Raw genomic sequence first — 23,411 nt, forward strand, 5'->3', positions numbered from 1 at the left:
TGTAACTAGTTAGTGCCTTCCTCATCTCACCTCCCAGGATTTCAAAAACAAGATCATTTAGAGGAAGCAGATAGAGATCTAAGAGTTTATGAAATTTAAACAGTTCCGGAGTCCCTGGGGAGCGAAGAAATGCTGACCTTCCTTTCGGAGAACCTTCCAGCCTGTGCCAGATCACCCATTTACACAAACTGAAACTTGACTGGCAGGGACAGATCCAGGCTTTGTGGGACCCAAAGTCTATACAATTCAGGGGCTCTTCTTTAAGAAAGGAATATGCCAAGTTAGCTCCATGGCCTTAGAAGAGGCCCACGCAAGTGAAAGGCCCAAAAGCTGAAGTTTTCATGAGCTTCTGAGCAAATCTGTCTCTGGTTTTCAGGCATCAATAACGAGCCTTCATTACTGACATGACGCAAAACAGAGCAACAAGTGTCTGAAATTAAAGTTGGGGCGGAAACATGTTTCTCTGAAATGCAATTATAGGAGTGATGTGGACTTTTGTGGAAATGAGCTCCTAAGGCACCCCCAGAAACCTGCTTGAACATTACCATGCACAGCCATCAGGAGGAGGCTCAAGGTTAATCACTCATTTCCCCTTTCAATCTGTCTCAATTACTGTTAGGGGATGCTTCAATTAGTCATTCCCATTCTCTCCAGGGAGAGGGAGAGATTGCAGATAACTCATCCCAAATAGACCTCGCAATCCGAATCCCTCCACCCTGCTAAAGAAAAATCTTCACTGCAGACAAGTGAGATTTGTGATCATCCACCCTGTACTCTGTCACTGCCACTCGTGCCTTAGACAAAGAGGAGGTGGAAGTCTTCTGGGACGAGAGGCCTTCTCTTCCCTCCCCCTAAAGGAGCAAGTTCCCTTTCTACCACACACTCAGCCCAAGACAGCCCTAGGCAATTGTTCTTAAAACTAGCCTTGCATGGCCCTTTCCAGAAGCTAGCCCCTGAGACAGACAACCGGATTATCAATCACCTAGACAGCACTTATACCCTTTTCTCTGCCTGCTCTCCATGTGCCATAAGAAGACTGCTCAGCCCCAGAGTCTACAATCTGCAAAAGGAGACACTAATGACTCTTTTAGAAGCATGCATGGTATCAGGAGCTTACAGAAGACTACATAGAAAAATAATGACTTCTAACCCCAGAAAGAGTAATGCCTCCCTCACAGAAGGCATTCAATCTCTCCAAATTCACGCAATGAGATAAAATTCTCTCTTAACAAAAGGCTTGGTTGCAAAGGTTGTGTTTTTACCTCTGCCAAAAATCTAAGTAGTCTGAGTTCTGTTATCAAGATACGGAGATGACATTCATCCTCCAATTACAGCGTTAGTATAAAATAACACCTGTGAGTGGATAAAGGTTTCTAGTCACCTTGGCACTCTGGCATTGTTTATGCTCCTGCAGAAGAATTAAACTTGCCTGAGCCCTGTGTGTAGGGGTCTATTTCTGACCACTCACCCCTCCTCTGTGCACTTGCCGGGGTTAGGCCATCACAGCATTTACATCCTGCAGCAATTGCTTGTTCCCATCACTGGTTCACCCAACAGACTGTGAGCTCCCGGGGGTGGGTGTGGGAGGGGGCGCACAGGGGCAGTTTCCAGCTCCATAAATTGAGTGGGGAGTAGAGAGGGCTGACCCATGGTGGGCTCTCAGTGAGCGGACTTGCTGAAGCAGAGTCACAGACCGGGTAATATTAAATGGTGAGACCTACAATTTTAAAAATTGACTTTCAATTGTGCTCAGTTAAATGGGAATGGCAGGGAGCTCAATATTTCAGGAATTAACATGGCACATTGAAAACCAAATAATAAAGCTACTTTATAAAGAGCTGGGAAAAAGATGTTCTCCGTGGACCCAGGCAGTCCTAAGTATGGAGCCATTTTTAATATACAGCAATGTCTGCTTCCAGACATTTCAAAACCAAGAGATGAAATATATTCCAGATGTGCTTAAAATTCTATCATTTATTTCAAATTTCTTATGATTGTCACCTTATATCCTCACTTTCATAATCTTGCTATTTTTGTACATGAGAAAAATACAACACGCAGTCTTGACTTATGAAACTCTCCTCTATTATGAACCCAGGCTATCTCAAGACAAAATTATACCAGTGTTGGGGGGAGGACAAGAGGAGAATCAAATCTAATAAATATTAAGAAAAGTTTCCCTGGTGCCTGCTGAGGTGCCCCCAGCACCCCCCCACACCCTTGCACGGCCCTCGCATTCTCTTTCTGCACGCAGACCTCTGGAACCGGGGACTGCTGTGTCCGTCCCTCATCTCCTGTGCCCTGCGCCCGCATCTCACAGTGCAAGCGAGCAGTCTGACTGTTTCAGTGATTGCTTTGGACTGAACGTACAATCTTGAACCCAGACATCCAGGCAGCGATGGGAAGCAACTAGATAAGATTAACTGGCTCAAGCCGATATGAGTCTGAGTGATTCTATAACAATAATGGTACATGTTTGCATAAGGATTATTGTTATACAAATACTGCTCCAAGTGCTTTGAATATTTAAAAAAAAACAACAAAACTATTCCACTCAACTCCTTACCGGATGGGTTCCATTATTGTCCCCCCAGATAGCTGAGAAACCTGAGGCTTAGAAAGGATAACAGCTGACAGCCAGCGCCACTGAGATTCGACCTCAGCTTGGCTCCAGAACCTGTGTTCTTTGTGAATAAGGACGCCCCAATGTTGCTGATGACAACAGCACGGTGGCAACAGCAAATGCCATGGGAGCCGTTTCAGGTGCTGGGCGGGTTCCAGGGAGTTTACGTGTATTCTCCCATTGATTGAAATTACGCTTCTCTGACTCCTAATCCACTGAACATATTTTTATTTATGTATTGACTATTCTTATATTCTCCTTTAGCATTTCCAGCCATATATTTTGCCCATTTTTTCAACTAGGTAAGTCTGTCCTTTGTTTATTGATTATACGAGGTTCTAGCCCTGACTGGCGTAGCTCAGTGGATTGAGCACGGGCTGCAAACCAGAGTGTCGCAGGTTAGATTCCCAATCAGGTCACATACCTGAGTTGCAGGCCACGGCCCCCAGCAACCGCACATTGATGTTTCTCTCTCTCCCTCTTTCTCCTTCCCTTCCCTTTCTAAGAATAAATAAATAAAATCTTTTTTTAAAAAAAAGAGGTTCCTATATATTTTTATTTTTCCCCTCAACTTAAAAAAAAATTCAAACCTTCAGAAAAGTTGCGAAGTGAAATGAACACCCATGCATCCATCCCTAGCTGCACTAATTACCAATTTTAAGACTTTGGCACCTCGCCTCCCACCCTCTACCCTCCCAATCCGCCCTCACTTGCAGGTGCTGTGACACTTCTCATTTCAATACTCCAGCATGCGTCTATGCCTCTGAATGCTGCCTGCTGTGCTGACCCTTCAGAGTCTTTCTCTAGCGCGATTTCCCACCACTTTGTGTATGTGCGTTTACTGTTTCCTCTCCTTGGAATATGCCTCTGCTACTTTCCAGGCATACAAATCTCACCCGTACTTGAGGGGCCCCACTCCTATGTCCTTTAAATCGGGAAGCCTTCCCTTCTGCATCCTCCTGCTGTGGCCTTTGCCTGTTTTTATACCACTATTGCTTTCCTCCTGGCTCCGCAGTTATTTATATGTGAGGCACATTCAAAATTAAGGGCCTTTTTCTTGTAGGGGTTCTGGTGACGGGCTAGGTCATTTTAGTTCTGCCTTTATAACTGGCAATTCCACCAAAACCCCTCAGATGGGAATCTGTGAACTCTCCATTAAACGCTTTGCATTGCCTTGGGAAAAGCTCAGGCCAGGAGTACAGTGTCAGGGCCTTTGTTATCGAACGGGGATCTGGCTCCCGGCTCTCACAGGGCTGAGTCGGTGAGCCAAGCACCGCCTTCCTGGCTGATCAGGACGGTGGAACCTGAAGTAATTGAGCTATCGTTTCAGTTCCCTTCAAGTCTGACGCCTAAGTCACTGATAGGCTTTGCTCTTAAATGGAAACAAAAAAAAAGTTAGTGCATAGAATAATTTTAATCAAAGTTCATTTCCCTGAATTATATAGATGTTCTCCCAAACCACTGCTGTGTTTTAGTTTTGAACATATACTCTCCATGAGTCTATTAACTCTTAAAAGCAGTGTGTAGTGCTGAGATAGCGTGTAGTAGACCAACCGCCCTTCTTCCCACCACCCCCAAATGACCTTCAGTCTCTGTGGTCCAATCTCAGTCAGTGTCTTTAATGGCCGAGGCTGGGGAGTCAGATTCTGATATAATGGGGGGGGGCAGTGGGAGGGGCAGTGGAGGGGGCTGCTGTGTAGATACAAACTCCAGATTTGAAATCAGGAGGCCTGGTGGGTTGGTGGGTTAGCTTCCTGGCTCTGCGACCCTGGAAAATCACTCCCTTAGCATCTGTGATCCTCAGTGTCCTCGGCTATGAGATGCAGATGACCACTCTTCCACAGGCAGCCGTGAGACCTCGCCAGATAATGGATGTGAAAGCACTTAGCACAGTTACCTACCTACCTTAATAAATGCAATACATGTTAGCTGAATGCAACCTATGGGAACTCAAAACATATTCTTTAGGGGTTATGATAATGAAAGTGCAATAGTACATGACATTACTAAAGTGTCTCTGAGTTGCAATCTTTTTTTTTTTTTTAATCCTCATCTGAGGACATTTTTTCATTGCTTGGAGAGAGAGAGAGAAACATCTATGTGAGACACATCAACTGGTTGCCTTCTTGTAAGTACCTTGATGGTGGATTGAACCAGCAACCTGGGTATGTGCCCTGATGGGGAATCAAACCTGCATGCCTTCAGTCTACTTTTATGGGATGATACTCCAACCAAATGAGCCACACCAGCAAGCACAAGTTGTAATCTTTTAGTAGTGAAATTTGTTGAATACATCCTAGACTCTGCTATTTTGAAGGATTATTGTTACTCATATTTTATACTTTCCCCAGAAGAATGGATCTACAAATGTGTGTGTTCATTGACTGAATAAATGAGTACATGACTGAAAATGGGATTTTTGGTTATAAACATAACCGTTCACAAGAAACTGTACTGAAATTGGCAAAGGCAATTTCAGTGTTTTATGGTTTCAATTACCGGTTGTAGTACTCCTAAAGCTAATAGTTATTAAGGACTTAAAGTATGCTACACATTGGGGACTTGTGGGGGAAAGATACAGAATACGTAAAAGACAGTCACTTAAATCAGAATCCCAGAACTGGGAAGGTTCTGGGCCGGAATGAAGAAAATATGAACTATTTCCTACTTTACTAGTTCTATTACTTGTAAGTTATTGAAATTTACTGAGTTTAAACTTGCCTGCATTGCAAGTACTTTTTGTTTTAAATTCTAACTTCAGGCTTAGCACACACAAAGACAGGAAATTCAAACTGGAAATAACGAGTTGTAAAGAGAGAGAACATGAAAGCAAGAGGGGCTGTAGGAGACACTAATGCTCAGAGCACCTTGAAAGGGAAAAAACCAGAAAAGTAAACAAAGCTTGATCTACTTTATTGATCTATTTCAGCAGCGAGAAAGACAGATACTGAAGCTAGAAAGGGCTCGGGCATCCTGCTAGTTAAATGTTGACGTGCTGTGTCATTGAAATTTCTAATCGTCTACACAGTGATGACACACACATACTATGTCCACTTGACTCCAAGACAATCTGTGCTTTTCTCATTAAAGGACATATAGACCATATAAACCCATGCCCTTGGTACAATGATTAGAAATTCTTTCTTTTTTAACCTTTATTAATAAAGTATATTTTGTCATTCAATTATACCAGAGCTTTTAAATGCTGCCCCCTCTCCGCCAAGTCCAAACACTGCAAACGTGTTAAGAGGAAAACAATGTCGGGTATCCATTTGTGACGCTGCGAATCAATGTCTCTGAAAAGAGCGGTCTGGGCTATGGGTTATTCTTGTTACCAAAAAGAAAAACAGCCTACGTGACCATCACCAAGGACAAAAAAAGCATAAAGTAAAAACACTGCTAAAAGCAAACAGAACTGTTGAACTCTTTGACCTAATTTGAGTTGAGAAATAAAGTGTACCTGAGCCCCTCGGTTCCCACTCCACTCAAATATCGGGGGCCACAGAGCTGGATTTCACTGAGCAGCTGGTCAGTTGTGAAGGACTGAGCTACACAGGAGGCAGGTGAAGTCCTCTCTCCTGAAAGTCAGTAGCTCGCGGTAGGTGAAGTGAGTGTAATCAGAGCACCCTGCCCTCACGGGGTGAACTGCACCGAGAAGGCTGCAAGGGCTCATAAATCAGTGCCAGCTCATGCTCCCTCCACCTACCAGGCACTCTGCCGTGCGAGAGAAAAACCCTGTGTATACACATAATGGCAAAAGCCCACTGGCCCCTACAAAATTAGCCTAAACACAAACTGTGGTTATTTGAGGGACTCCCTATTTCCTATGTATCTTGGAAACAGAAGAGAAAGTTTGCTGCCATCCATAACCCTGAATATATCTGCCGAATCCCGCAGATCCAAGACATTAATAATTCAAAACCTTGTGGGAATTTTGTCGGGGTGGAGATATGACTTGTCTGCAAACGGGGCTTGGGGGATGCTCAGTATGATCTATCCTCATGTACACACGTAACTGCTGCATTCGTCACAGGGACAACACAGATTCTTTTCTATCTCTACAATTTCTGAAATTTTGGAATCCATGTTATAAAGCCCTTCTGCATAGCACAATACATTTCCAGTCTCACATGAAGAGTAATCATCTCGATATGTCATTATACCTTATAGATTAGAGACATCGGTAAATCTATTTTCTTTCCCTCATCTCTTAATCACATATGCCGTAACTCAGAAAACACCGATAGTGAATGGTCAGAGGCAGAAAATAGGAGACAAAAACTTGTCGATCTCGCTCACCATGGGGAGACAGAATGTGATAGTGTGTATGTATGTGTACATGCATATATGCATGTGTGGATATTTGTACATGCATGTGCACATGAACACACACTCATACACTCATAGTGTGTTTATACATTTGCATATACATGTATAGTTGTATGCGCCCATGTCTGCATGCACTCATATACTTATGACCCCAGATCACTGAAGAACTGGGAATTGACAATGTCAGTTATGTCACTGACTGTTTTTCTAGAGACCAACACCCAAGGAGGTGATGTCAGCAAAACTATCCCCCAATATTTTCCCCAAGAGTCCCCTTTAGAGATAAGCCAGACCCTCATTCTTGTTGAAAGACTTTGAATCCTTCTGAATAGTAAAGCCAGGACAATCTTTGTAAACTCAAATCTAATTCTGTCATTCCCCTGTGGAAATTCTTCCTTTTGCCCTTAGAATAAAGCCCTAAATCCTCCTTAACAAGTCCCACGAGACACTGCATCCTCTCACGACCCAAGCCTGCCTCAGCCTCCTGGAAAGCCATCCTCCTCTTCATTTTCTGAGCTCCAGGCACAACAGCCTTTGTTGAAAAATCATGAGTAATCCTGCCTTAGGGCCTTTGAACCTGGTGTTCCCTCTTATAAGATGTCTCCACTTAGCGAATTTCTACCACATTTCAGATCTCAGCTTATAAGTCAATTGCTCAGAGAAGCCTTCCCTGACTCTCCGCCCCCCAACCCCTGCAAAAAAACTAATATATACTAATTACTAAATATTATTATATGTCAGGGACTGTGCCCAACTTTGTACATGCATTTTTTTCATTGTTTCACACCAGACCCATAAAGTTAGTGCTCTTATCTCCATTTAAAGATATGAAAACAGTCCCAGGAAGATTAAGAAATACATGTAAGGTTACAAAGCTTGTAAATGATGGGAGAGGAACTCACTGAGATGATACTCTGAAGTATTCTCTCCACTCCCTACACTCTTCGGTTAGCACCACATAATCAGTTGCTTAATATTTGCTTTCCACGCTAGAATGCAACCTCCTTAAAGGCAGAAAGCATGTCTACCTCGTTCACTAAGGTACTGCACTGGTGATGGGAACAGAGGTGAGCCAACGCTGAATGAATGAGTGCATGACACACGGAGGTATTTCTAACACAAAGAAAAAGGCTAACTAAAAATACTCATGATATGTTGCTACCTATTGAATTCAAGTGCTGGATTTGGAAAGGTGAAATAAGCACAACTTGTTACAAACTGCTATATGAAGCCCAGTTGAGTCGATAGTAAATACAATCTGAACAGGAAATGCAGGAGGCACGTCTTTAGGGAAAAGCACGTCTTCAGGGAAAAGCAACACAGTGTGTACAACTAACTCTGTACGGAACCCCACCAGTCCGAGCAATTTACTCAGGGCGCTTTTTGAAAATTCAGCTCTCCCTAGCATTCACAGTTTGCTTGATAGCTCTCAACTCCAAAAGCATAAACACATTGAAAATCACGTTGAAAATTATGTATAATTAAGGGAAAATTGTTTCAAAGACTCATTGACGATGGGTCTAATTCTTGCATCTAAATGGGCAATGTTACTCTGTATTATGTTGGGAAATCTAATCAAATGGTTGTTAAATTGTCCTGAGCCTAGTAAGTGAGGCCAATTCCACTGACTCTGGGACTGGTCAAGGTCAGGCCTAAATTTGAAATTCTCATAATCCATGGTTATAACATGAATGAAAACCTTATTTAAGTCTTTATTTCAACCCCCTACTTCATTAGATCTTTCACTCTTTCACTTTATTTTGAAGAACAAAATAAATAGTCTCGTTTCAGTCTCCCTTCCTACCTTCCTACCACGAAGGGGCAGGTGAGTACAGACACGGCCGAAGGCGGGGGATGGGGAGCAGCTTGCCTAGACACAGTTTCAAGGGGTGCCCAAATCATACTTTAAGCCACACACTATAAAGGCCAATTATTCCAGGTCAGCATTTGTGTGAGGACACCGAGACAAGAGTCTGTAGCCTTATCTTCAGCCAACTGTCTGTCCACAGAGCTTGCGGAGTCCACCACGTGTGCACTCAGTAAATGCGATGCACATGGACAAGTGGAAATATGGAAGACCTGGGGAAGATTCAAAGAAATCTTCCTTCTAAGTCTCTTTCCTTATCCATGGGATCATACTCTTCCATATTCTCATTCATGAGAGCATTAAATGAATGCATTTTTCAAAACCCATGCCTTACCAGACACACACGGACTTGGCTCAGCTCTCAGGAAAGTTAAAAGGGGGTCTGTGAGCAACACCTCTACTTGTGCGAAGCCTTCGCTCTCACTCCCGTCTCCCCGCTAAGTCACCAAGCTCCACTCCGTGTCACCATGTCGGCTGTCTCTCTGTTACCTGCTTCCCTGTGGAAGCACCAAGTTTCTACCAACTTGTATTTGATATATTTATATGTGCATGCCCCCCTTTTAAAGAAGCAGCTCATTTAGGGCAGGTCCTTCATTTGATTAAAGGCTGCCTCCCACCCCAACACTTTTTATAATGGATGCCCATAACAGATAGGACAGTTCGCTTCACGAGTAAACACACGTGGCTGTCTGTGGGTGGAGTAGAGCGAGGGGCTAATGTACATGTGCCCCTAACATATGCTAGCATCAGGCGTACGCTTTAGTACTAACATGTAATGACTTAAGTGGAAAACAAAACAAGCATGCTTATATTGCATAGCATGAATATCTTGCTAGAGCAGTGTTACCACTTTGGTCATTCAATATTTCAATGTATTTTTTTCTCTCCTGAGGTCCCCAGCCCCACCCTGTACTTGAAGATAAGCATATACGTCATTTGTTTTTCTCTGTTCAGTTAGGACTATTATAGAACTTACCAATCATAAAAATCAGTAAGATGTGTTCATATAAGTAAGCCAAGCTGGCTCTTGAATGTGAGACACTGATCAAATGAGTTTCTCTTTGTTGTGCATTGTGGATGGTTCTCATTCTAGGTCAACCCACGGAGTTTTTTCCCTCCACACCCTTTTAATATTAATTTATTTCTTCTTTTCTCGACCCAGATCAACTATCCAACAGGTTGCTTATTCATGTCTGCCTGAAGAGAATTGGTAAGGAAAGTAGACTGATATCATCGACTACTTTGTCCCCCAGTTTAACCATCCTGCTTTGTCCAGTTCTTGCCCACAAAGGGGGATCATCATGCTAATGTTTACAGAAGAGGTAACCAATTAAACTAAACTAATTCAAAGGGCTTACAATACTGAAACACACAGATACTAGCATAAGAAAAGCTTATTTCAATGGAAGGAGCATATTTAAATAAAAATGTTCCCTCCAGTGATGGACATTTTACCAAAAGCTTTAAATAAAACTTATTATTTCATGCATTATGGTAGGAAAGTCAAAAACTCATGAAAGTAGAAAGGGTTGATAGCTGTAGATTACATTACTCTAAATAAAGAAAGAATTGTTGCTGACATCATCTTAAATATCCTGCACATTGATATGTGTTTGAAGGAATTACAGTTGTGTGGCGTAAGTCGAAATCAAATTTAGTTCAATCAGCTGCAGCATAGTTTTAAAAAATACAAACATATTAGGATATGAATATATGAAAAGGTCTTCATCAACCTTGCTCTTTATGCACCAAATTTTAAAATAACTACTTATTTTCAAGCAAAAACTATGCACATTGGTGAAATTGTGGGATTATGTATATATTCATTTTGCACACACACACAAATTACTGAAAAAAGCAGGGAGGGACCTGCCCTTTAGAAATTCAGTCCTAAATGTTTAAACCTATAAAAAACAAAGTCACCAAGATTTAAACATAAATAACAAGAAGAAAAAAAGAGGAAAAGCAACGAGAGAATTAAGTCAAACACTTTGCAAACTGAATTCAGACTTTAGGGTTTTACAGGGCATTAATCTAATATATGCCAAATTAGATTTTCAAATTCCATAATATTTGATTTCTTTTCCAAAACTGGTTTACTCTCAATCCCAGAAGTTTTTCTTTCAAAGATAAACTACAATTCTAAGTGAGATTTCTATTCAACTAGGAGCTCTGTTATTGTTTGTTTAAGTATTTATGAGTCATATTTATGATTTTTACCCTCCCTAAACATTACTTTTGACTTTAATAAAGTTAAGATGGATGTAAGAACTAAAAGATGGTTTAATGTGGACTGAATAATACTCATTTAAAAATAGATCCACTTACACGCTTATTTGTCAACTAAAATAATGTCAGAAAAATTTTCAGACATCTGGGACCTACTTCCGACCTAACAGCTACAAGCAACATCAAAGTCACCCAGGAATTTCGGAATAAGACAGGTCTGTTTTTGAAACACAACTCCAAAAACACGTACGATCAATCCCAGGGAACTTGACTGGCATAGCTGTGGGACCATAGCCAGCAGCCAGAAAAAGCCATGGCTGTGTTTGGGTTGTCACCAGGAAGAATTTTCTCAGCAGCCTGGGATCCTCAGCAATTACCTTGACCTTTCCTTCACACCCTGCTTCATGGGGCTTCTCATAACGCCACCCCTGGACTTCAGGTCTCAGAGTGAGATCACCCAACGGAAGTCCCTTAGTAAGGCTGGCCCGCGCATGCTGAAGCAGGGCTGAAATACCAGTCTGCGGGCTGTTCCAGAGCAAACGAAAGATCACAGCGGGAAACCCACGGATGCAGTCCTTGTGTAAACAGGGGGTCTGAGGTAGCTTCAAGACAGGAGAACAGAGGAGACACCTTCAGGAATCCTCTGGAGTCCAATTTAACAATACAAAACAAGAGTGGAAACGAAAGCAGAGGGAAAAAAAACCCCACCAGGATAAAGCAATAACAAAAGAAGTTATTTGTTTTGGGCAGAGACTCCGGGGACCGGGGTTTAAGAGGTGGATTTGTAAAGCACAGTTAGCTCTTCAGGCGGTGCCGAGAGATATGATGTCACAACTGTTCACAGTGCTCTCCATGGAGCATGGGTGTTTTCTGCAGCATCATGTAAGCAGAACACAGAGATGTCTGGACGACTATGAATATGTGTGTGCACGAGCAAATGCCAGTGAACGGGCAGAACCCCTTTTCTGCTGGAATCTCCCAATTAAAAATAGATTCTATTCTGTACTGAAAATAATAGATAAGTTTCTTTATGTAAATGAGTATCCTATAATTTGATATTGTTTTGGCAATGAAACATCAATTAGGACATAGAGAAAAACCATGTGAATATGGTAATAGTTACATACAGTTATACAGACACACCCTGAATACGTGGCACCTGCTAAAGCTTAGACATGTGGTTATCTGTCTGGTTAAAGACATACTCATCTATATAGATATAGTAAGAGAAGAGGTACCAAAAAGATTCATCCAAAAGAGGTCAGAGAAGACAAAGGAAGGTCAAGAGAACCAGACCCTCCGAAGGAGGAGTTGTCCACGGTGATAGTGTTGCAACAGCAGTGGAGCATTTGGAGTCAGTGGACAGGCCTTGGACGGGTGATCAGGGAGTCCTTCAGTTTGATATAATAAGAAATAGCTTTATAGGCTGCGGCATGCTGGCATTCCTTTCCTTCACAAAATAATCCCCGGGTGATGTAAAAAGCCAAGGAGGAGGAAATGGGGCTTCATAAAGACTGTTTAGAGATGGGAACAAAAGACAAGTCCATCCCGAAGGAGGAGAAAAGAACAGAGAGAATGGCCGAGATGGAAAGAGCGCCAGCTTGCACGTGAATGTGGATCACAGACCATGACCTGATCGGGCTCACAGGTCCCCAGGCCTTTTGCTCTGCCGAGTCCTGGAAAATGGTTCATTTATTCTACGGCCATTGAGCACATGCTGGGTGCCAGGCGCTGGTAAGATGCAGGGACATTGGAGTGAAAAAGGCAGACGAGGACCCTGCTCTCTCAGAGCTTACACTCTAGTGGATAGTGACACACAATAGATGAGTGAACAAGATATTTGATAATGACTTGATAAAGATATTGATCATGATAATGGGCTTTGGGTAAAATAAAACAGGTTGATATAGTAGAAAGTACTGGGTTGGGGGTGTGGGTGGCTCAGGAAAGGCCATTGAGGCAGTGCCATTTGAGCTGACATCTGAGTGACAAGCAGCTGATCCAATGACCACCTGAGGAAAGAATGTTCCAGAGAGAAGTGATGGCTCCTGCAAAGGCCCCGAGGTAAAAACAGGCTTGACGTATCTGTGCTGCTGAAGCGTTCTGAGTGTGGGGTCTGGTATCGATGGGCCCAAGGCAGGAGGCAGGGCTAGATAATTGGAACTTACTGGTTGGGATAAAGAATCTAGAATTTTATCTTAAGGGCAACAGAAGACACCAGGGGTGTGAAAACGGGAGAGCAGAGAGAGTATGGTACAGTGTGTGGTGTATATTCTAAAAAGATAACCTTAGCTGATGTGTGAAGTTAGAATTTCAGAAAGGCCAGAGAAGCAGGGGAACCAGCTGGGAATAATTGTGGCATAACAGTCAGGACTGGGTGGCATCTTGGATTTGGGTCGTGACAGTGAAGATGAAGAGAAGTTGGTGAACTCAAGATACATTTCGAAGGTAGATCCAAAAGGTTTTGACCATGAGTTAGATATGGGGAGGGGGAGAAAGATAAATCAAGAAACATCCTTAAATCCGAATAATAGGCAGGAGCCAGTCACTGAGCTGAGGGAGACTGAGGGACAAGCAGTTTGAGGATGGAGGAATCAGGATTCTGGTTTGCACACGGTAAGCTTGAGATGCCTCTTAGAGATCCAAGAGGAGACAGCAAGTAGGTATTCTGATAGATGAGTCAGGCATTTGGGGGAGACGTTAGAATTGAAGATATCAATTAGTAGCAGACACATTTTGATGCTACATAAAACCATTGGATTGGATGGACTTTTCTAGGGAATTATTGTGGACAGAGAAAAGACCAGCTTCCATGACCCAGCCCTGAGACACTCTAACATTTAGAAGTACCGTGTGAGAACCCACACAGGGAATTGAGAAGGAGCAGTAGGTGAAGTAGATGGAAACCCCAGGAGAAGGAAGTATTGTGGGAATGAAGAGGAAAACATTTTTCAAGGAGGGAGAAACCGATTATGTCTAGGACTGCTCAGTGTCCGTGTGAGACAAGGACAGAGAATCCACCGCTGGCTTTGGCAAGAACCAAAGGTCACTGGTGACAGTGGTAAGAGCAGAGTCAAGTTCAAGAGTGCTGGGTGGCTGGACTACAGGCTCATGTTCAACCTCATTCTAGGCCTTAGTATGAATATCTGGGATAGAAAGCAGGATCTTCCATTACTTACGGAGTCACTGACACAATAAACACTTATTGTAAGAGAACTAAAGACATGGGCTCAAAATTTCAGCACTTCATCTCTTCCTAAGGGGGTGGAACCCTAGTCCTAGATTTGGGGAATTTTTCCACAAGTTTTTTTGGTTCCAGGGAACCAAAAAAATTGGGGTAAGCTTTGGCTTCACTGGGCTTACTGTAGTTCATAGGAAATGACAGACGGATGAATGGACAGAGCTCCTAATCTCCACACACATGCAATACGAGTGGGTCTGCCCCTGCAGATATGTAAAGAAGAAGAACATGAAGAAGAAGACAATGAAGAAGGAGGAGGAGAAAGAGGAGGAGAAGAAGAGGAAAGAAGAGGAGGAAGGAGGAGGAGGAGACAAAAGAAATAGAAGTGAACTAACTTGTAATAAAGATTGCATAACATGTATGTTGACATTTAGAGACTATATACTTATATATAAAAGTGTAAAGAAGATTAGCAATAAGAAAAATACCCAAAATATTAATAGAGCAAAGAAAAAAATGAAGCTATCAATGAGAGGAAAGAAGTTGCAAACCCTGAATGACCCCAAAACTCAGAACAGCTATGATTTGCCTGCTGAGCAAGGAGTCAGAGCGGAGCATCGGAGAGTCTTTTAGCAATGGTCAGGGTTTTTCTCAGAGAGCGTGAGCTACTCTCACAGCACACGATAATTGCCTGCAGGTTGGAAAGACCTCCTCTAGCCCACCCTCCTGACTTCACGCTGGCTACTGGTCCCCTAGTAACCCTCGGTGCTCTGGCAATCCTTGCATCCCTCTGTGCTCCAAGCCCTCCTCCCTCCGAATTATGATCACCGTCTGGCTTGGTTTGTCTAGATGATGATGGATGACTTAATTACAGGAATAAAGGTGAGACTCGGATACAGGAGGGAGGCCAAATCTGAACAAAAGGCCAGGGACACAGCCCTTTTCCTGTGGTCCTGAAATAAATTCACCCAAAGCTTTAAAAAATGACTTTTCTTTCCTGATTAAGTAGCTCCACTTCTTATTTTTCAGGAGAGTTTCAAGAGTGCCCTTTCATTTTTCTGTTTCCAGGTCTGCCACGTTGGCGGATGCTTCTTTACCCGCGCCATTCGTGATTTGATAGATTCCTACTTTCCAGGCCAAAGAGGCCTAATCTTTCACTTTGTCCTCGTATGTCAATTCCTCTTCCCTCCCGCCTACTCCTCTGATCATTTTATAATGAATTGGTAACCACAATAATGAAATTTACTGAGAAAACTAAATTTGGAGATGCTGCCATAAATAATGAAGTCACAGCCATGATGAAAAGGGCTTTAATGAGGTTTGAGATATGGTTGGGATATTACAGATAGAAAATCAATTTGAAAAATGCTGTCAGCTTCATCCACAGGGGGAAAATTATGTAAACAACACACACATCTAAAGGAAAGGAGTGACTCTGAAGGCATGGAGAACCAAGAATTGTTTTGTTATAGAGAAAAGTAGTTCCTTTGATCTACTGCTATATTGCTATATTTATCTATCACTATTTTGCTATGATTAAAAGTTTAACTAGGTAAATATCCAAGTACTGTGGGTATTCAGATTCTGGGTGGGCTAGTAAATATTAAGCATTTGATGATTATACCACTTCACCCTCAGTTCTATACAATCTTGGAGGCAGAAGGAGAACGTCACGGCTCTTTTGCTACACCGCTCACAAAAACCAGGTGTGAGTGTCGTCATCTCACACGGCGTATTTTATCTTCCTTGAGAGAAAAACGGAATTTTGTGGACTTGACACTAATGAATATTTTGAAGAAAAGCCCACATTTCCCATAAAGCCAATTATGCCATATCCTGCACATACTGTAAAGCACCTATACAGCAAAGGAAAATTGCCGTTTAAACAGAGTATCAGGTCATAGAACAATTAGAAGCAGCAGTTCTCGTAAAATAACTGTACTGATACATGGAAAACTGCGTCACATCTGGGTTATTTAAGCATTCAGCAGACCCTCTGCCCTCCAACTTAATTTTTAAAAATCAGATAGAAACTCTGGACTTCCTCTCTATAAAAATCCATCCAAAATTACAGAATAAATTTTAAATATAAATTTTCAGAATGTACTAAAATTCTACACCTCCAGACTGAAGGACTCTTGCTCTGGAAGAAATTTGGTTTTTAAGACTCACGAAATGCCTAGTGTGTGAGTTAATCTCCTGTTTCTACCTTAGACGCTTCATCTGTTTATTGCACAGTGTGGAAAGGCCGTAATTTCATGTCCCCATCCGCAAGCCCTTCACAATGCTTTGCAGAGTAAAGCCTTGTCAGTCCCTAAAACTCGCTGCAGCTGCAGCTCCCGCCTGATCTGCACTCTCTGCCCCAGACAACTCCCAGCGAGCCTCCCGACTGACTATCCTGGATGCCAGGCTCCCAACAGTGTGTCATATAAGAAGCCAAACTACCACCAATCTGCTTGATGCCTGACTTCTAGGATCCTTCCTGATGAGTTTACTGTGCATTTCTGGCCTCTCGTATATAAACCAATTCACTCTGGTAATGGATCGTTTCCTGCCACTCCATCTCCCCCTTACAAGCTACCAGATAACTCAATGTACGCAGGCGTCAGGCTGCCACAAGTGAGGATGAGAGTATGCCTGAAAGAAGAAATCAGCTCTTCATTTCTAAGCCTCTTTCATGGTATTTAATAGTTTCACTATTAAAGGGGGGAAAAGTCATTTCTGAGAATCTCTTCAAATCCAAATGCAGCACATTTCAAGAACAAGTATAATTTATTAAACAGCTACTGCACTAGACTCTGTTAATTGCCTACCTATCAGGCATTCTCATGTTCTCATATGCTAACAGAACCCTGTTTTCTTTGGGGCAACGATGTGTCCAATCTATGGTATGACTCCTGACCAGTCTAAACCAGTCATTTCCAATGAACGTGAGCCTCACATGCACCATAGAAAGCCAAGATATTGATCCTGCGGAGCCCTCCGGGCAGGGCCTGGAGCAGCAGGAGCATTCTGTTTACACCCAGGGTGCACAACAATCATCAGCATTTCCTATCCGAGCCACAGGAAGAAGGGAAGAAGCATGGTTCTAAGCCTAAGTCTGTTCCCTTTGATACGTAGGCTTTCAAAGCCTACTCAACTCTCTTTTCCTTTCAGCCAGCAGGAACCCTGGGACTGAGTTCTGGCCAATAAAATATCAGAGCAAGTCTGCTGAGAGCCTCTTGGGAATTTGTGTTCTTATGTACGGAGAGGAAAGCTTTCTAGTAATGTCTTTCCCCTTCCAACCCACCTTGAATAAGGGCACACTGCCTGAAGCCACAGCAGCCATGCTGTCACCACGAGGCAACGCACCATGAGGATAAAAGGAACATGTACAAAGGGCACATGGACAAAGCTAAAGAGGGGTCGGATCAAGGGTGGGAGGTGGTGACGGCTGGGGTGGGGGGGCAGGGTAGAGGGAAAACGGAGACAACTGTTCTTGAACAACGAAAAAAAAACTTAGGGAAAAAAAACACAACCTTGTATTAATTGTAAAAACAAAAACTTCAGAGTCTATGCAAATTTAATCATTGTCTAAAAAATAAGAGAGAATTAAACATGGTCTAAAAATACTGTCTAAAAGACTCATGGACATGGACAACGGTGTGGTGATTGCTGGGGGGAGGAGGTATAAAGGGACTAAATAATAATGGAAAAAGTCTAATAAATGTATACATATTTTTTAAAAAGTTACACATATACAAGAAAAGGAAATCTGGACGGATACAGCCATACACTGAAAATGGTGATTCTCAGTGGTGAGATTTTTGTGTTTTTTACTTTCCTCTTTGTAACTTTCTATTTTGATTACACTTTAAAAATAAGGACCATATACTATTTTTTAAATAAAGTTCTCATTAAGAAACAAAAAAGAAAGGCCTGGCTGGCGTAGCTCAGTGGATTGAGCACGGGCTGGGAACCAAAGTGCCCCAGGTTCGATTCCCAGCTGGGTTACATGCCTGGGTTGCAGGCCATAACCCCCAGCAACTACACATTGATGTTTCTCTCTCTCTCTCTCTCTCTCTCTATCTCCCTCCCTTCCCTCTCTAAAAATAAATAAATAAAATCTTAAAAAAAAAGAAATAAAAAAGAAGTACTGTATATAAAGAATAAACACCAGCAGTGAAGTGGGGCAGAGAGATGGAGAGAGCCTTGGACTTGGCTGCGCCGTGGAACGTCAGGCTCAAGGTCAGCACCCGTATACTCCCTACCTTCTTATCAATGGGAATTACAAATGTCCATGTTGCTTAAAGTTGGCTGACGCACACCACTGAATGAGAGAGTTTTAAGTCAATTTTCCCCCTGAAGTTCCTATAGTTCTTAGCTTTGTAGGACTACCAGCCTTCTTGGTCCTCCCAGCTTATCTAATGTCTTATTATCTCTTAATGGCTCCACCACTTTGAGCCTTATTACTAGGGTGATCTGAGCTTTAATGCTATTAATTTCTATTGCATGCTTCACAGCTCAGAACTCAAAGTGTTCTAGAAATTTTAATATAGTATGGCAGTACTGTATAATTCTGCAGCTGTATGGAAATGCCTATAGCCATGACAAATTCTTACATTTTGGGTGAATTAGTCCACTCAAGCTGGCAGAACAAAATGTCACAGACTGGGTGGCTTGAACAATAGACATGTATTTCCTGCATTTTGGAGACTGGAAAGATGGGATCAGTTGGGCAGCACAGTGGGTTTCTGCAGCGGCCGCCCTCCTGGGGCTACAGAGAGCTGCCTTCCCACTGACCCTCACACAGCCCTTCCCCTGGGCGCACACACCCTGGTGTCTCTTCCCCCTCACAGAAGGACGCCAGTCCCACAGGGTCAGGGCCCCACCCTCATGACCGCACTTAACCTCAGTTACCTCTTAAGGGCCCAACCTCCAAATACAGTCACACCAGGGATTAGGACTGGAGCCTAGAACCCTGGGAGTGGGAACACAATTCATGCCAGAACACTGGGCTTGGGTTAGGTTATTTTTAAAAAAATGAAGAAATGAAAAATCCTTCAACTGAAAGCTCAGGAGAAAATATATTTTCATACATTCTGAGAGATAATTTAATAATTTTTTAGAAATACATGCACAGACAGAGGAACTTTTAAGTGGGTATGTATGTACAGGCAAAGACTCGGGAATATTTAAGTCCTTTCAACCCATGTATAGGTCTGAGATGAAATATCAACCAGAGTTTCCGAATAAATGAAAAGCACACTCCAAAAATGGAATTTTGGAAACTTCTTTCAAAAAATAAATGCAATAACATTTTTATTTCTAAATAGAAAAACCATGGTATTTAAAAATGGTACATGGACAAAAATGCCACATTTGTCCAATCCAAAGCACTGCCTAATGTACAATTCAATGCACGCAGTATTCTGGAAAAGTCAGAATTATAGGCACAGAAGAAGCAGTTGCCAGGTGCTGGGAGGGTGGTGGAAGCAATGCCTCCCAAGGGGCACAAGGAAACTTAGGGTGACAGCCCACCAGGCCCCCTGTTTCACATTCAATCTTACAACAATCTCCAGTAGCTGTTATTATTATCTCCATTTTACACCTCAAGAATTTGAATCAAAAGATGTTGATTTAGCTGCCAGAGTTACACCATTTATAGGGGATGGATGTAAAAAAGATTCTAATCCAGGTCTGTGGGAGGTTGAAGCCCTTTGTCTTAGGAGCCAAAAGAAAGATAGTGTGGAAACCTACACATTTGCAAAGACTGAGTCAAAATTTCAGTAGTTCCAAAACTTTGAATCCCAACAAATAAGTAATAAGTAAGCAAGTAAATATATTAAATGAATGAATGAATGAACCTTGTTCACAGCTTCTTCACCATAAAATGAGGGTTAGGTGCTTATGCTTTCCTCCTAGACATATGTAAAACTTCTCTGGGTTTCCTGAAATGATGACTCAAGTCCACTGAGAGCAGGTGTTTCTTTAGATTCTAGTGCCAACCTGCAGGTACCAGTACGGTATCCTGTAGCAAGGTCAGCCAGTCCTTGAGACCAAAAAGCAAAATGAACCAAAATAAAAGTAGAAATAATTCCAGGAATTGTGACATGTCCCTTAAAATGTAACTCTACTTTAAAATTACATATGAGCCCTGGCTGGTGTGGCTCAGTGGATTGAGTGCCGGTCTGCAAACCAAAGGGTCGCCAGTTTGAGTCCCAGTGAGGGCACATGCCTGGGTTGCAGGCTGGGTCCCCAGCGGGGGGTATGCGAGAGGCAACCACACATTCATGTTTCTCTCCCTCTCTTTCTCCTTCCCTTTCCCTCTCTAAAAGTAAATAAATAAATTTTTTAAAAAATAAAATAAAATGACATATGAAATGCTTTGAAAAATCTCAGTATTACCTTTAAAAAATTAGAAGTCTTAATTGTAAGATTATAGAAGGAGTGGCTTATTTTTTAAAAATCTTTTTACCCAGCACAAAATAATGCACATGCAGGCCCTTGAGAAATATTTCCTGATGAGGTTGGTGGTGATGATGACCAGGCAGCTACCTTCACGTTTATTTGTCTTTAGTGACTTTTGCCATTAACAAGAGTGAGGAAGAAAAATCACTTCTAGTTTCAACTGCTTTATAGTGTCACTTAAACCTGTGAGTTATCTGTTCCTAGATGCATTTTTTTTTTTCATTCAGAGATGTAAGTCATTCACTTGCTGGAATAAAACTTACAAAACGAAGTTCGTTTTGCTTGTCAAGTACAGATAAGAGGAAGAAGGGGAAGCGGTTTAAATGCAAAAGACACCTTTCCCTGAACTCCTGAACTGGCTCACACAATAGCATGAATAATTGAGCTCCCTGAAACTTCACGCGTGTGGAGCGCTGCGTGCAGACCAGCGGCACTTTCACTTCAAATTTGTATAGTCTTTAGTCAGCGCAGCTCATCTGCATTTCCAACACCTGCTTCAGTCAGCTGTGAAGAAGGCTCTTATCTCTATGCTTGTCTTTTATCTGTACTCTGTCCACCTAACAAAAAAAAACTGTCTATAAAAGAGCTTTGGAACCCGTAAGATGCTGTACACACAGAAGCGATCCAGGGAACAGCCTGTGGGCTGCCCCGAGGCGGGAGTGAGCATGGCTGTAGCTACTACCCCAGTTAGAGCCCAGGTTGCCTCCTGGCTGAACTCGTGGAACCACACCCTAAATCGTCTCCCTGACCGGGCCCTTAACCCCAGTCCGTTCTCAACAGAGTGGTCATCAGGTGAGAGCAGGTTACTGCTCAGCTCAGGTGTCTTCGTGTCTGCTGTGGACTGAACCCCCCAAATTCATATATTGGAGCTCTAACTCCCACCGTGACTGTGCGTACAGACAGGGCCTTTAGTGGGCAACAGGATTAAATGAGGTCATAAGGATGGGGCCCTAGTCCAAAGAGCCGGTGCCTTATCATAGAAGAGGAAGAAACACCAGGTATCTTCCCTCTCCCCCCATTTCCCAACTTCTCTCCTGGGTAAGGACACAGCGAGAAGGCCGCTGTCGACAAGGAAGAGATCTCTCACCAGGACCCGAGTGGGCTGGTACCTTGATGTTGGACTTTTCAGTCTCCAGAGCAAAGAGGAATACATTTCTGTTTTTAATCCACCCAGCCTGGGGCATTTTGTTATGATAGCTCAGATTGGATCATACAGCTTCTCACTCAGTTTTAACCCGAAGGCCTTTCAGTGGTTCACGAGGCCCTAACTATATAATCCGGCCCCTTGGCACACACCTGAATTCGTTATCACCCGCCTGTTCCGGCCCTTCTCCTGCTCCAGCACTTTGTGCTTTGGGTTCTCTTTACATTGAACACGATTTCCCCAGATATCCTTGTGGCTTGTTCCCTCACTTGCTTCAAGTCTCTGCTCAAACACTCTAAGTGTGATTGTCACCTACCACCTTTGTAAAGATCAAGACCCCTCTAGCTGCACCCCCCAGCTTCTTCCCTGTCCTGCCACATTTTTCTCCATTTTTCCATCTGCTACATGTATTTGATATATGCTACATATATTTTAACTAGAAACCTATACATTTTAGTTGTTATATCCCTTCACAAGAATGTAAGCTCCACGAGTTTTTGTCTGTTTCATGCATTTCTACGGGAGCTCCATGGGGTACTTGTTGAATGAAGGAATGAACTGGAGAAGCTGCGAGTGCGCTGACATGGCAGCTGCCTTGTGGGCGACGAGGCAGGCGGCACGGGCCACGGCTGGAGAGGAAGGCAGGCCAAGGAGGGCCCCACAGGCCATCTGCAAGGGATTTTGGTGCTTACCCCAGCAGACACCGAAGCATTTTAATTAGGAAAATGACATGATCAATTTACACCTTTCAGGATCATTCCCACTGTTAAAAGGAGAATGGAATGGAATGGGCCAAAAAAAGAGATGCAGAAATCCGGGGTGACTTCCATCTCTGGGGTTAATGCAAGTTTTGGTGTCTCTCTATGTGAGAATGGCACCACACACCCTGATGTCAAATAGGTCATTGCTTGCCTTATTACACTTCTGTTTGTCCCCGATACTATCTCTCAGAATTGAAATGTTTCTTTTCTAAATCTTTCCCTTCTGAATAAGCCCTGAAATGAAAATGTATTTATAAAATTACCTTCAGCAAATTCTAATAACTTAGACCCCAGAATACAAGGCCTGTCCAGAAAAAGTCCAGCCATGATTAATATAATGAGAATGGTTTGCATGACATTGTAGTAACCTGGCAGCGTAGGAGAGTGGACTGGCATGCACATGCATGAACAAGGACAACCTCACTGTACTAGTCAGTGGGGGTGGTAGGCACTGTTGAGTGAGCATGTATACTGTGTGACTGCCGCATTCAAAATGACTGAGCAAGTAGAGCAATGAATCTGAATTAAATTTTGTGTTGTTTGAACATTCCTCTGAGGAAACTATTCAGATGGTTCAGAAGGCCGCAGCTATGGGTAACTGGTGATTGGCAGCTTCATCACGACAACAAGCCAACTCATGCATAATGTCTCATGCAGAGTTTTTGGCAAAACATCAAATCACCCAGGTGACTCAGTCCCCCTACAGCCCAGATTTGGTGCCCTGTGACTTCTGGCTTTTCCCAAAACTAAAATCACCTTTGAAAGGGAAGAGATTTCAAACTGTCCATGAGATTCAGGAAAATATAATGGGGCAGCTGATGGTGACT

At 42.8% G+C, this 23,411-nt stretch overlaps 1 protein-coding gene across 1 annotated transcript in view; it reads right to left on the reverse strand.

Annotated features, from left to right (window-relative positions):
* Nucleotides 1–23,411, reverse strand: part of SLC10A7 (solute carrier family 10 member 7) — a 195,462-nt gene that overhangs the window by 90,964 nt on the left and 81,087 nt on the right. The window lies entirely within an intron of this gene.

The sequence above is a fragment of the Phyllostomus discolor genome, chromosome 8, assembly GCF_004126475.2.
Source record: "Phyllostomus discolor isolate MPI-MPIP mPhyDis1 chromosome 8, mPhyDis1.pri.v3, whole genome shotgun sequence".
Classification (NCBI taxonomy): domain Eukaryota; kingdom Metazoa; phylum Chordata; class Mammalia; order Chiroptera; family Phyllostomidae; genus Phyllostomus; species Phyllostomus discolor.